Here is a 14,837-nt window from a genome sequence, read left to right as displayed (position 1 = left end):
AAGGAAAAGAGAAAATGCCCAGGCCAAATTCAAATGCTTTCATAAATTTTGCACTAGAAATGTTTTGACATGAATATTTTTGTCAGTCTCCAGCGTTTGCCCGAAGAAACTCAACTCCACACAACAGCTCGAATATATTTTCTGGTTGACTCTGGAGCCGCTTGCTGCAAGGCAGGCAAGCTGGGCCCAGGCACCTGTGAGGAATGCCTGGGGCAGGCAGGGGCGCTGGAGACCCCAGTGACCTCTGGGGAAGGCCCAGGTGTGGCACCCCACAGCCAGGGGGCGTCCTTCCAAGGTCCACCCAGGCAGGTACTGCCTGGGCTCCAGCCGAGAACTGGGTGGCTGGAAGCCAGACCCAGAGAGATGGAGAGAAGGAGTGGATACCTCGGGAGGAAACTCCACACGTGTTAATAGTGGTTTTCTTCTGGGAAGCTGGAAAAAACAGTCTCTTTTGGTTTTCTTTTTTTCTTGACTATATTTTTTCCACTTTTCTATAATGAGTAAGAATTACTAAAAAGCTATTAAAACTATATCTCTTCCTAAAAAAAAAATGAAGCATAAAATTACCATACGACCCCCAGTTCCAACTCTGGGTATATACCCACAAGAATTGAAAGTAGGGGTTGGGCGTGGTGGCTCATGCATATAATCCCAGCATTTTGGGAGGCCGAGGCAGGTGGATCACTTGAGGTCAGGAGTTCAAGACCAGCCTTGCTAAAATGGGAAAACTCCATCTCTACTAAAAATACAAAAATTAGCCAGGCATGGTGGCACACACCTGTCATCCCAGCTACTTGGGAGGCTGAGGCAGGAGAATCACTTTAACCTAGGAGGTGGAGGTTCCAGTGAGCCAAGATCACACCACTGCACTCCAGCCTGGGTGACAGAGCGAGACTCCATCTCAAAAAAAAAAAGAGAAAGAAAAGAAAAGAAAGTAAGGACTCTATCAGATATTTGGCATTGTTTGTCCTACTGACAGGGTAGGCAGAGGTGATGCATCCCTCCTGGGAGGAGTGCCTGACTGCAAGGGGGAGGCCCTTCTGAACCCTTCAGAGCTCTCGCTGTTTGCTGAGGATGCATTTGAGGTGAGGGCTGCTGTTATAGCCAGTGTTGAATCAGACACATCCCTATAAATCCCACCCCTCCATAAGTCACATGGGACGTAAATTGCAGTGAATGACTAGAATGATCAGAGACCCCTGCAGACTATGTGGGACACAGGAAAATATCTCTGTTGCTTTAAGCCACTGAGATGTGGGGATTGTTTGTGACTGCAGCAAGACCAAGACAATCCTGAGTGATGCACACGTTTCACATAATGGGTTTTCTAGAAAAATTTAGATCTGACCACATGAGGCCCATGCTACCTCATGGAAACAAGTGGCTGAGCTGAGTGGTAGCTTTATTTGGAGGCAGGGGATCTCCACTTTGCCTCAGTTTCCACCCAGCCCATTCACTCACTTATGGTCACTCTGGCTCATGTCCACACTGGCATTTACTGCTCTGACTTGGCTTCCCCTGCAGGAGGGCCACACAAGGTCACTCTTGGAACCTCCTCACTGCTAAGAACCCCTGCTCCTAGGAAAGGCTCTGAAACTCAGCCATCCCGAAGGGCCTGAAGACTGTACCTACCTAGGGATGTCTCTATCCAACACTTAGCATTGAGCCTGGGGAGTACTAGGTGTTTAAAACACTTTCATGGACTAACAAACTCTTAAACTGAAGAAATGACACTCTACAGTGGGATTCCAGCTGGAGTCAGGAGGCAGGTGCTGTCTCCGTATGGAAGTCTGACCATACTCACAACCTTCTGCTCACTTCTGTTCACCAGACCTGGAAGAATTTATTCTAGGGGCTCATAAAAGGTGGTAGGCACCTGGGGTAAGAGGACAGTGAGGCTCAGAGAGGGGAGGTGACCTGATCAAGGTCACACAGTCAGCAAGGGGAGAATGTGAAGGGCCCAAAGCCAAGGCCATTCACTCACAGGATCTCCTTCATGAGGGCTTCTCAGAAGAACCCAAGGATCTCCTGATTCTCCTGCTCTACTCAAAGGTCGTCAGGTTTCCTAAGGTCTTCAGAAAGACCTTAGCCTTCCTTCTTTCCTGGAAACAAACAAAAAACCGCTGAATACTGTCACCAAGTGGCTATGGGTCCTGTTCAGATACAAGTCCCACAACTTCCTTTGAGTGCTTTGAGTGTAAGTTACCTTACACACTTACAACTCAGGTTATTCCCAGAGCTAGTCCACTCAGAAAGTAGATTTTCCCCTTGTGAAATGCTAGGATTTATCTGGAAATAGAATGAGTATTTTCCCTTCACTTGTAGAATTAAGACGGAAAATTGGGGAAATGTTCTCTCTCCTTCTTCCTTGAGTATTAAAATATACTTCTGTTTGCTTCAAAAGTGAATATACCTAGCCTGAGAGGACTATTTACATGGAACCTGTGTTGGGAAAGGCAAAAATCCAATCACTTGGCGAAGTTAGGTCAAGATGGCTGCCAGGCGAGCCAGGACATTAAGCTTCCTGCTTCCTACCTCCCTCCTTCCCTTTCTCCCTCCCTCATTTCTTCCTTTTTTTTGATTATTTTTTAAATGTGACAAAGTATGCATCACATAAAACGTATCATTTTAGTCACTTTAAAGTGTGGTTTAGTGGCATTAAGCATGTTCACAATGCTCCACAACAATTGCCACCCTCCATCTCCAGAACTTTCACCAGCCCAAACTGAAACTGTATACCCACTAAGCAGTCACTTCCCAGTCTTGCCTCCGCCAGCCCCTGATATCCAGTATTCTACTCTCTTATTTCTGAATGTGTCTATTCTAGGCACTTCATGTCAGTAGAATCATACAATATGTGTCCTTTTGTGTCTGGCTTATTTCACTTAGAATCATGTCTTCAAGGTTTATCGTGCTGTAGCATGTGTCAGAATTTCATTCCTTTTTTACAACGGAATAATATTCCATTGTATATCTATATTACATTTTATTTATCCATTCATCTGTTGGTGGACACTTGGGTTACTTCCAACTTTTAGATATTGTGAATGATGGTGCTATGAATATTGGTGTACAAATATTCTGCTTGAGTCCCTGTTTTCAATTCTTTTGGGAATATATCTAGAAGTGGAATTGCTAGGACATATAGTAATTCTATGTTTATCTTTTTGAGGAACTACCATACTGCTTCCCACAGTGGTTGCATCATTTTACATTCCCATGAGCAACACACAAGGGTTCCAATTTCCCCACATCCTGGCCAACACTTGCTATTTTCCATTCCTTTCATAACAGCCATCCTAATGGGTATGAATTGCTATTTTATTGTGGTTTTAGTTGGCAATTCCCTAGTAACTAACGATGTTGCACATGTTTTGATGAGTATATTGGCCATCTATATACATTCTTTGGACAAAATATCTTTTCAATCCTTTGCCCATTTTTGAATTTGATTGTTTGATTTTTATTGTTAAGTGGTAGGAGTTTTTGTTTGTTTGTTTGCTTTTTAAGAGATGAGATCTCACTCTGTCACCCAAGCTGGAGAGCAGTGGTGCCATCATGGGTTACTGCAGCCTTGACCTCCTGGGCTCAAGGGATATTCCTGTCTCAGCCTCCCCAGTAGCTGGGACTACAGGTGTGCACCACCACATCCGGCTAATTTTTAAAAAAATTTTTGGCAGAGATGAAGTCTTGCTATTTTGACCAGGCTGATTTTGAACTCCTGGCCTCAAGTGATCCTTTCGCCTATGCCTCCCAGAGGCATGAATCACTGCACCCAGCCCAGGATTTCTTTATATATATATGTATATCTTTATTACAAATATATACATTTCTTATATAAATAAGAAAGAAATGTAAATATATATAATATATTTATATTTAAAAGAAATATACATATATTTGTTGTTGGTGGTGGTGTTTTGTTTTGAGATGGAGTCTCTGTCGCCCAGGCTGGAGTGCAATGGCATGATCTTGGCTCACTGCAATCTCCACCTCCTGGGCTCAAGCAATTCTTCTGCCTCAACTTCCTGAGCTGGGACTACAGGTGCATGCCACCATACTCAGCTAATTTTTGTATCTTTTTAGTAGAGATGGGAGTTCTGCCATGTTGGCCAGGCCGGTCTCTAACTCCTGACCTCAAGTGATCCACCTGCCTCAGCCTTCCAAAGTGCTGGGATTACAGGTGTGAGCCACCACTCCCAGCCTCCTTATATATTTTGAATAGTAATCCCTTATTAGATATATGATTTCCAAATGTTTTCTCCCATTACATGGGTTGCCTTTTTATTCTCTTGATAGTGCCCTTTTATGAACAAAAGTTTACATTTTTTTTTTTTTTTTCTGAGACAGAATCTCCCGCTGTGTTGGCCCACACTGGAGTGCAGTGGCACAATCTTGGCTCACTGCAACCTCTGTACCCTGGGTTAAAGCAATTCTCATGCCTCAGGCTCCCAAGTAGCTGGGACTACAGGCACCTGCCACCATGCCCAGCAAATTTTTTGTATGTTTAATAGAGATGGGGTTTTGCCACGTTGGTAAGGCTGGTGTCGAATTCCTGACCTCAAGTGATCCACCCAACTCGGCCTCCCAAAGTGTTGGGATTACAGGCGTGAGCCACCTTGCCCAGCCCTTTAAATTTTTATGTAGTCTATTTTTCATTTTGTTGCTTGTGCTTTTGGTGTTATATTTTAAAAAATCATTATCAAATCCAATATCGTAAAGATATTCCCCATATTTGCTTCTAAGAGTTTTATGGTTTTAGCAAGAGTTTATGTGTTTGATCTATTTTGAGTTAATTTTTGTATTCAGTGTAAAATAAAGGTCCAACTTCATTCTTGCATGAAGATATCCAGTTGGAAACCCAACACCATTTGTTGAAAGACCATCCATTTCCCACTGAATGTTCTTGGAACCTCTGTGGAAAATCATTTGGCCATATATACAAGAGTTTATTTCTAGGTTCTCTATTGTATTTCATTGGTCAATATGTCTGTCTTTATACCACACCACACTGTTTTGATTACTGTAGCTTTGTAGTAAGTTTTGAAATTAGAAAGAGTAAACTCTCCAACTTTATTTTTTTTCAAGATTGTTTTGCTTTTTTGGGTTCCCTTAACATTCTATGTGAATTTTAGGGTAGGTTTTTCTATTGTACAAAAAATGCCATAGGAATTGCATTGAATCAGTGGACTGTTTGGTAATATTGCCATCTTAATATCCCTACGAACTTAAAGACATTTCTATGAATATGGAATGTCTTTCCATTTATGTCTTTGTTTTCTTTCAGCAATGTTTTATAGTTTTCAGGATACTGGTTTATCATGTTCTTCATTACATTTATTCTTAAGTATTTTATTCTTTTTGATGTCATTATAAATATAATTATTTTCTTAATTTCCTTTTCATTGTTACTACATAGAAATGCAACTAATTTTAGGGATGCTAATTTTATATCCTGCAACTTTGTTGAATTGTTTTTTGGCTCTGATAGTTTTTTGGTTTTTATTCTTTATTTTTTGGTGTGCAATCTTGAGCATTTCTACATATAAGATTATATCACCTTGCTTTTTTTTTTAAATCTTAGATTTAGGGGGTTCATGTTCAGGTTTGTCACATGGTATATTGTGTGGGCTGAGGTTTGGGCTTCTAAAGATCCTGTCACCCAGCTAGTGAACATATTACTCAATAGGTAGTTTTTGAACTCTCATCCCTATCTTTTTCTCCTCCCTTTTGGAATCGCTAGTGTTTATTGGTCCTGTCTTTGTGCCCATGTATACCCAATGTTTAGCTGTCACTTCTAAATTAGAACATGTGGTATTTGTTTTTCTGTTTCTGCGTGAATTAGCTTAGGATAATGGCCTCCAGCTGCATCCATATTGCTGCAAAAGATATGATTTTGTTCTTTTTTATGGCTGTATATGTGATGCAAGACAGGCAAGCCCCCAAAGTGGGGCTCAGCTCACAAGAGTTCTTGGCTTCACCCAAGAAAGAAGTCAAGAGTAAGCCAGTGATAGGGTAGAAGAAAACAGCTTTATCGAAATGTTTGAGCAGTGTTTGAGCTCCAGTGACGTTACAGCTCCATGACCTCTCCTGCAGAGCAGGGCTACCCCACAGGCAGTGTGCTGAGAGTAGCAGCTCAGGGCAGTTTTACAGTCATATTTATACCTACTTTTAATTACACATAGATTAAGGAGCAGTTTATGCAGAAATTGCTAGGAAAAGAGTGGTAATTTTTGAGTCATTGTCATGGAAAGGGGCAGTAACTCCTAAGTGTTGTCACGGCAAGGTGAACTAACATGGCACACTGGTGGGTGTGTCTTATGGAAAGCTGCTTCCACCCTGGCCCTGTTTTAGCCAGTCTTCAACTTGGTCCAGTGTCTGAACCCCACCTCTGGAGTTAAGTCCTGCCTCCTACCTCAATATATACTACATTTTCTTTATCCAGTTCACCACTGATGGGCACCTGGGTTGATTACATGCCTTTGCTATTGTGCTATTTATTGTGCTACAATAAATATATGAGTGCAGGTGTTTTTTTGGTAGAACAATTTATTTTTGTTTGGGTATATACCCAGTAATGGGGTTGCTGGGTTGAGGTAATTCTATTTTTAGTTCTTTGAGAAATCGCCAAACTTTTTTTCCACAGGGGGTGAACTAATTTGCATTTCCACTAACAATGTATATACATTTTCCTTTCTCTGCAACCTTACGAACATCTGTTATTTTCTGCTTTTTCATAATAGCCATTCTGACGGGTATGAGATGGTGTCTCCTTGCAGTTTTGATTTGCATCTTTCTGATGATGAGTAATATTGAGCATTTTTTCATGTTTGTTGGCCACTTGTATGTCTTCTTTTGGAAAGTATTTGTTAATGTGCTTTGACCACCTTTTAATGGAGTCATTTTTTTACTTTTGATCTGTTTAAGTTCCTTATATATTCTGGATATTAGTTATTTGTCAGATGCATAGTTAGCAAACATTTTCTTTGTCGGATGCATAGTTTGCAAATATTTTCTCCCAGGCCCTAGGTTGTCTCTTTACTCTGTTGGTAGTTTCTTTTGCTGTGCAGAATCTCTTTAGGTTCTAATTGTCCGTTTCTGTTTCTGTTGCATTTGCCTTTGAGGATTTAGTCACAAATTTTTTGCCTAGGCCAATGTCTAGAAGGGTGTTTCCTAGGTTTTCTTCTAGGATTTTTATAGTTTGAGGTCTTATATTTAAGTCTTTAATCCATCTTGGTTAATTTTTGTATACAGTGAGAGGTAGGGGTTCAGTTTAATTCTTCTGCATATGGCTAGCTAGTTTTCCCAGCACCATTTATTGAATAGGATATCCTTTACTCATTGTTTATTTTTATTGGCTTTGTCAAAGATCAGTTGGTTGTAGGTGTACAGATTTATTTCAGTCGTCTGTATTCTGTTCCATTGGCCTATATGTCTATTTTTGTTCCAGTAACATGCTGTTTTGGTTACTGTAGACTTATTGTATAGTTTGAAGTTGGATAATGTGATGCCTCCAGGTTTATTCTTTTTGCTTAGAATTGCCTTGGCTATTTGGGCTTGTTTTTGGTTCCATATGAATTTTAATTTAGTTTCTTCTAATTCTGTGAAAAATGGCATTAGTAATTTGATAGGAATAACACTGAATCTATAGATTGCTTTGGGCAGTATGGAAGTTTTAATGATATTGATTCTTTCAATCTATGAGCATTAATTCATTTCTTCATTTTTAATTTGCATGCCTTTCATTTCTTTTTCTTGCCTAATTGCTCTGGCTAGGACTTCCAATGTGATGGTGAATAGAAGTGGCAAAAGTAGGCAAAGTCTTGCTTCTGATATTAGGGGAGAAGCTTTCAGTCTTTCATCACTGAGTATGATGTTAGTTATGAGGTTTTCATATATGACTTATTATTTTGAGGAACTTCCATTCTATTCATAATTTATTGAGTGTTTTTTAATCATAAGAGAGTATTGGATTTTTCTCCAATAATTCAGATGATTATGTATTTTTTTCCTTCATTCTATTAATGTGATGTGTTTCCTTGTTTGATTTTCATGTGTTTAACCATGCTTGCATTCCTGGAATTAATCCCAGTTGGTCATGGTAATAATTATTTTACAATGCTGATGGATTTGGTTTGCTAGCATTTTGTTGAGGGTTTTTATATCTATATTTATAGGTGATATTGTTCTGTAGTTTTCTTGTACCGTCTTTGTCTGGCATTGGTATTGGATAATGCTAGCTCCATAGAATGAGTTAGGAACTATTCCCTCCTCTTCAATTCTTGGAAGAGCTTGAGAAGAATTGGTGTTAATTCTTCTTTCAATGTTTGGTAGAATTCAACAGGTAAGCCACCTGGACCTGGGTTTTTATTTATTGCCAGGTTTTGAATAACTGAATCAATCTCCTTACTTCTTAGAGGTCTATTCAGATCCTTCATTTCTTCATGATTCAGTTTGGGTACATTGTGTGTTTCTAGAAACTTGTTCATTATTTCTAGGTTACCCAATGTGTTGGTGTACAATTGCTCATAGTATTTTCTTGTAATCTTTTTATTTGTGTAAAATCTGTAGCATTGTCTTCATTTTCATCTTTGAATTTAGTAATTTGTGTCTTAACTCTTATTTTCTTTGTCAGTCTAGTTAGAAGTTTGTCAGTTTTCTTGATCTTTTCAGGGAACCAACTTGTTGACTTCATTGATTTTCAATATTGTTTTTCGACTGTCTATTTCATTTATCTCTATACAAATTTTTTTTCCCATCTGATAGCTTGAATTTTAATTTGCTCTTCTTTTCTAGTTTCTTAAGGTGTACAGTTAGGCTATTTATTTGACATCTTTTTAAAGAAATGTATGTGTTTACTGCATATTGTTTTCTCTTAGCATTGCTTTCTCTGTGTCCTCTAAGTTTTGGTATGTTGTGTTTTCCTTTCCATTTATCTCAAGGTATTTTCTCATTTTCCTTGTTATTTCTTGTTTAATCCATTGATTTGTTTAGAAGTGTGTTGTTCAATTTTCACATATTTGTGGATTTTTCAGTTTTTTCTTTTTGAGATTAAGACACAGTCTCACTCTGTCACCCAGGCTGGAGTGCAGTGGTGTGATCTCTGCTCACTGCAACCTCTGCCTCCAGGGTTCAAGTGATTCTCCTGCCTCAGCCTCCTGAGTAGCTGGGACTACAGGCATGCACCACCATGCCCAGCTAATTTTTGTGTTTTTTAGTAGAGATGGGGTTTCACTATGTTGGCCAGGCTTGTCTTGAACTCCTGACCTCAGGTGATCTGCATGCCTTGGCCTCCCAAAGTGCTGGGATTATAGATGAAAGCCACCATGCATAGCTTAGTTTTCTTTTTGTTAATAATTTATACTTTCATTCCTTGTGATCAGAAAATATACTTTGTATGAGTTCAATTTTTTGAAAAAGTATTAAGATTTGTTTTGTGGCCTAACATGTTCTATCCTGGAGAATGTTTCACATGTACTTGAAAAGAACCTGTATTCTGCTGTTGTTGGGTGGACTGTTCTGTATATGTCCTTTAGGTCTAATTGGTTTTTGTGCTGTTCAAGTCCTCTGTTTTTTTATTGGCTTTCTGTCTGGTTGTCCTATCCATTATTGAAAGTTAGGTATTGAAATCTTCAATTATTATTGTAGAGTTGTCTGTTTCTCCCTTTAATTTTGTTAATGTTTCTTTGTATATTTGGGTGCTTGGTTGTTTGGTGCATATATGTTCATAATTGTTATGCATTCTTGATGAATGACCCTTTTATTAATATATAATGACTCTCTTTACTTCTTCTAATTGTTTTGACTTAAAGTCTGTTTGTGTGATATTAGTAGAGCTATTCCAGCTCTCTTTTGGTTACTATTTGCATGAAATATTTTTTCATCTTATTAGTTTTTATCTATTTTGTCTTTTGAGACAGTGTCTTGCTCTGTTGCCCAGGCTGGAGTGCAGTGGCATGACCTCAGCTCACTGCAACCTCTGCCTCCTGGGTTCAAGTGATTCTTGGGGCTCTGTCTCCCAAGTAGCTGGGATTACAGGTATGCACCACAAGGCCTGGCTAATTTTTGTATTTTTAGTAGAGATGGGGTTTCACCATGTTGGCCAGGCTGGTCTTGAACTCCTGACCTCAAGTGATCCACCCACCTTGGCCTCCCTAAGTACTGGGATTACAGGTGTGATCCACCGTACCTGGCCTCTATTTTATCTTTAGATCTAAAGTGAGATTCTTATAGACGGTATATAGTTGAATCATTTTTTATTCATTCTGTCAATCTGCCTTTTGATTGGAGAGTTTAATCTAAGTAATTACTAATGTGGAAAGACTTACTGTTGTCATTTTGTTCTTTGTTTTCTGTATATCTTATAGCTTTTTGTTTCTCAAAAGAATATAGCTTTTTACTCTCTGTATAATCCTATACAGACATACCTCATATTATTGCACTTTGTTTTATTGCATTGCTCTCATTACTACATTCTTTTGTGTTTTGTTGACTTTTAAAAAAATAGTGAAGTGTTTTGATTCCCTTTTCATTTCCTTTTGTGTATAGATATTTTCTTTGTGGTTAATATGAGAAATTTATCAATTCAAATTGATATGAACTTAACTTCCACAGTATACAAATCAGTGCTTCTGTACAGCATTGTCTGCCCTTTTAGGTTGTTGTCACAAATTACATCTTTGTACATCGTGTGCTCAGTAACATAGATTTGACTTTCAAATCACATAGAAAATAAACAGTGGAGTTCTAAGCCAAATTTCAAATATTATTGGCTTTTACATTTTCTCATGTATTTACCTTTATTGGAAATCTTTATTTCTTTATGCAGGTTCAGGTTACATTTGAGATCCTTTCTTTTCATCCTAAGGTTTTTTTGTTTTTGTTTTTGTTTTCACTCAGCACTTCAAATGCGTCATTCCCACTGCCTTCTGGCCTCTGAGGTTTCTGATGAGAAATCAGTTGATAATCTTATAATGAATTTCTTGTCACATGTGACATGTTGCTCTTCTCTTGCTGCTCTGAACATTTTCCCTTTGTCTTTAGTTTTACTACTTTAATTACAATGTGTCTTCGTATGGATGTCTTTGAGTTTTCCTACTTGGAATCCCCGCAATGCATATGTTGTTATGCTCGATAGTGTCTCACAGGTCCCTTAGGCTCCATTCACTTTTTTCATTGCTTTTTCTTTCTGTTCCTCAGCTTCAATAGTTTTAATTGCTCTTTCTTCAAGTTAACTATTTTTTTTTGTTCTGCCTGCCCAAATCTGTTATTAAACCCTCAAGTAAGTTTTTCAAATTTCAGTTATTATGCTATCCAGAATTTTTGTTTGGCTCCTTTTTATAATTCCTCTTTATTTATATTCTCATTTTGTTCCTATATCTGTTCCCTGATTTCCTTCAGCCCTTTGTACCTGTTTTGATTTAGCTCTTTGAGCATTTTTAAGAGTCATTTAAAAATCTTGGTCTAATAAGTTGAATTTGACTGCTATAATATAGCAACTTTTAAGTCGGTTTCTTTCTCTTCTCTAGGGTTTCCTGTTGTTTGTTTGATGATCCCAAATGGAGTCCACAGGCTGCCTGCCACCACCACCTCAACACCAAGACATGCTGTACCAGGGAGGGGGTGGGACAAGAACAGATTAAAAAAAACTTTCTTACTATTAATATTTTGAAGATTATTTTCTTATTGGGCATTAGCTTGATTGCTCTAAACACTTGACTGCTTTCCAGACTTTGGACAAAATTTGTTCTGATAGTTGCTGCTTGATGTTTTTTGAGGTGGGGGAAGAATGTTACTGTGGAGGAAAAGGAGCTTGGTTCTTCCCAGTTCACCATTTTCCTGATCACACTCTTGAGCATTCTTTCATGAAACCCCCCTGACTGAGAGATGATATGGTGCCCAGAAAGGGACTCTCTGAGCCACACCTGGGTACCAGGCAAGCCTTGTGTATAGCAAGTGTACTTGGTTACCATAGGAACTCTAGGGGGCGGGTGTTGTGGCCCCTCATTGAGGGCAAGTTTAACTGATGCCTGTGCTTGCTAGGAGGGCTCTCTTGAGGGTATAGGGATGAGCATGGGAAGCAATACTGTGTGCATTTAGTAATATCTGCCCAGGAATGGGATGGGGGGGCACATGTATTCTATATTTGTCATCCGTGTTCTGTGACCAACTTTGATCCTTTTACATGTGGGGAAATTGAAACTCAGAGAGATCCAGACAACTGGTCCACTGCAGGGCTGGGCCTTGGACCCAGAACCCAGTACCCAATAATCCTATACAGTCATACCTCATATTATTGCACTTTGTTTTATTGCATTGCACAGATATTGCATTTTTAACAAATTGGTGATTTATGGCAACCCTGCATTGAGCAAGTCTATTGGCACAATTTTTCCAAGAGCATGTACTCATTTTATGTCTCAGTGTCAGAATTTTTTAGCAATAAAGTATTTTAAAATTAAGGTATGTAAAATTTTTTAGACTGTATACTGTTGCACTCTTAGTATACTACAGTGTAGTGTAAACATAACTTTTACTTGCACTGGGAAACCAAAAAATGTGTGTGACTTGCTTTATTTTAATATTTGCTTTATTATTGTGATCTGGAACCAAACCTGTAATATCTCCATGGTATGCCTGTATTCTGAATATCTATTGCTGCATAGGAAACCACCCCAAAGCTTTGTGGTTCCAAACAACAATAATCTTATTATTCTCAAAGATTTTGTGGGTCAGAAACTAGAACAGGGCACAGTGGGAACAACTTATCTCTGTTCTACAATATCTGGTACTTCTGCTGGGACAACCAAAGGATCTTGTGTGACTTCAACAGTTGGGAGCTAGGATTGCTGAGCATGATGGTTCACTTAAAGATAGCATTCTTGCTCTTTCAAAGGGACTGGGACAGCTGAGGGACAGGCCAGCTGGGACTATTGACTGGAGTGACTCCATGTGGCTTTCTGTGTGGCTTGGGCTTCCTCACAGCATGGCAGCCCAGAGCAGTGGGACTTCTTGGGGCTCCAAAGGTGGGTGTTCCAGTGAGCAAGGTAAAAGCTGCACGGCCTTTTGTGCCTTGGCCTTGGAAGTCACACAGTTCTGTTCCTTGACTCTTTCCTTGGTCAAAGCAGCCATAGCTTACCAGATTCAAAAGGGGCAAGCAGACCCACTTCTTGATGGAGCAGTGTTAAATAGCTCACAGCCACATTTAAAAACTGCCACATCTGTCTTTGAAGCTGTATTCTCTGCACTGACACTGGCTTCCTGAAGGGCCTATCCAGTATGCAGCTGCCAGAGAAGAAAGCATGCAGTGACCTCCACTTCTGAGCTTTGGGGGGCACCAGGAGGGTGTGGGCAGGGATAGGAGCTGCTCTGCCGTATTTGGACAACATCCTTCTGAATGATATCATGGAACTGGTGGCCTTGAGCTGGTGGTTAGGAAGCACTTCTGAGCAAACCATGACTGCGGGGGGAAGAAGGAGATGGAACTTTTTAAGCACCTACTGTGTGCCAAACACCTATATCCAGCCCTGGTTACAGGTGTTGGGTGTTCCACATACAGTAGGTGCTTAGGTTGGTGGCCAGCCGGGTAATGGGAACAGAACAGAGCCTGGGATATAGGGTATAGGGCTTTTTACTGGTATTATTACTTCATGCTTCCCAGAGAGGCCTCCAGGGGTCACTGCCCCCCTCGATGAGTTCTGAAGAGAGAAAACGGAGGCCGTGGTCCAGTCAGTATGGGGAGCACTGTGTTCCCGACACCCCACTGCGTGTTAAGGTCAGGCACCACATCTCGTAGTCAGTTGCTTTGACGAGTGGCTCCAGCTTTCTCTAGCTCCTCTCTGGGCCTCAGTTTCCCTGCCTTCCGGCCAACAGAGGGCCCTGCCAACTCTGGCTGCCTATGACCAGGGTGGCTCCAGAGGGTGCTGCTGGGAGGGGTGCCAACCCTGCCTCTCTGCAGGTGAAACTGGGCATGCCACTCACCTCTCTGGGCCTCAGTTTCCTCTTCTGAGGATTGAGGAAATTTGGGGGTTTCCATGTTCCTTCCAGTCAGAAACCAGATACTGCCATCTCCCCCAACTCCAGGCCTCAGGAACAGTGCTAGGTGGTCATTTTCGAGGTTTTCTGTCTCTGTCTTTCCGAATGAGGTTTGCTGGGAAATCTAAGAATAGAATCCAGCCAGGCTGTAGTGGTGGCCAGCTGGAACCTGATACAGTCACATATGAGAACTGGTAGGCCTGCCTGCTGACCCGCTATGGACCAGAATGGGACAGAGGCCAGAATATGGCCCTGCTCATCATCCTCACTCCTGCCCCACTGCCCTCAGCCCAGTCCTCCTGCTCCATCTGATTGAAAATCAGGGCATGTAGGGTGATGGTTTGGGCTGCAGCCAGGACAAGACGAGGAGTGTCTGTGCCTGCTGTGGCCTCTGAGCTCTGGAGTCATTTGGGGACTGTGGAAGAGGCTGCCTAGAGTGGCAGAAACCCTACCCTGGAATGGGGAGCTGGCTCAGCTGCGGGCTCGCTGTGTGAGCCTCAGCAACTTGCTATCCCTCTCTGGTTTCAGTTAGTGGCATCACACCTCATGGTGCCCTGTCTATATCCTGGTTCAGGTTCAGTGGAGGGGAGACCCTGGGCCCCCTCCTTGAGTGCCCTATCTATCTATCTATCTATCTATCATCATCTATCTATCTATCTATCTATCTATCTATCTATCTATCATCTATCTATCACCTATCAGTCATCTGTCTATCTTATCTATGATCTATGTATCAATCATCTATCTTATCTATGATCTGTGTATCATCTACCTATCATTGATCTGTCATCTAGCTAGCTAGC

The sequence above is a fragment of the Nomascus leucogenys genome, chromosome 1a, assembly GCF_006542625.1.
Source record: "Nomascus leucogenys isolate Asia chromosome 1a, Asia_NLE_v1, whole genome shotgun sequence".
NCBI lineage: Eukaryota > Metazoa > Chordata > Mammalia > Primates > Hylobatidae > Nomascus > Nomascus leucogenys.
This window is presented reverse-complemented; position numbering follows the sequence as displayed.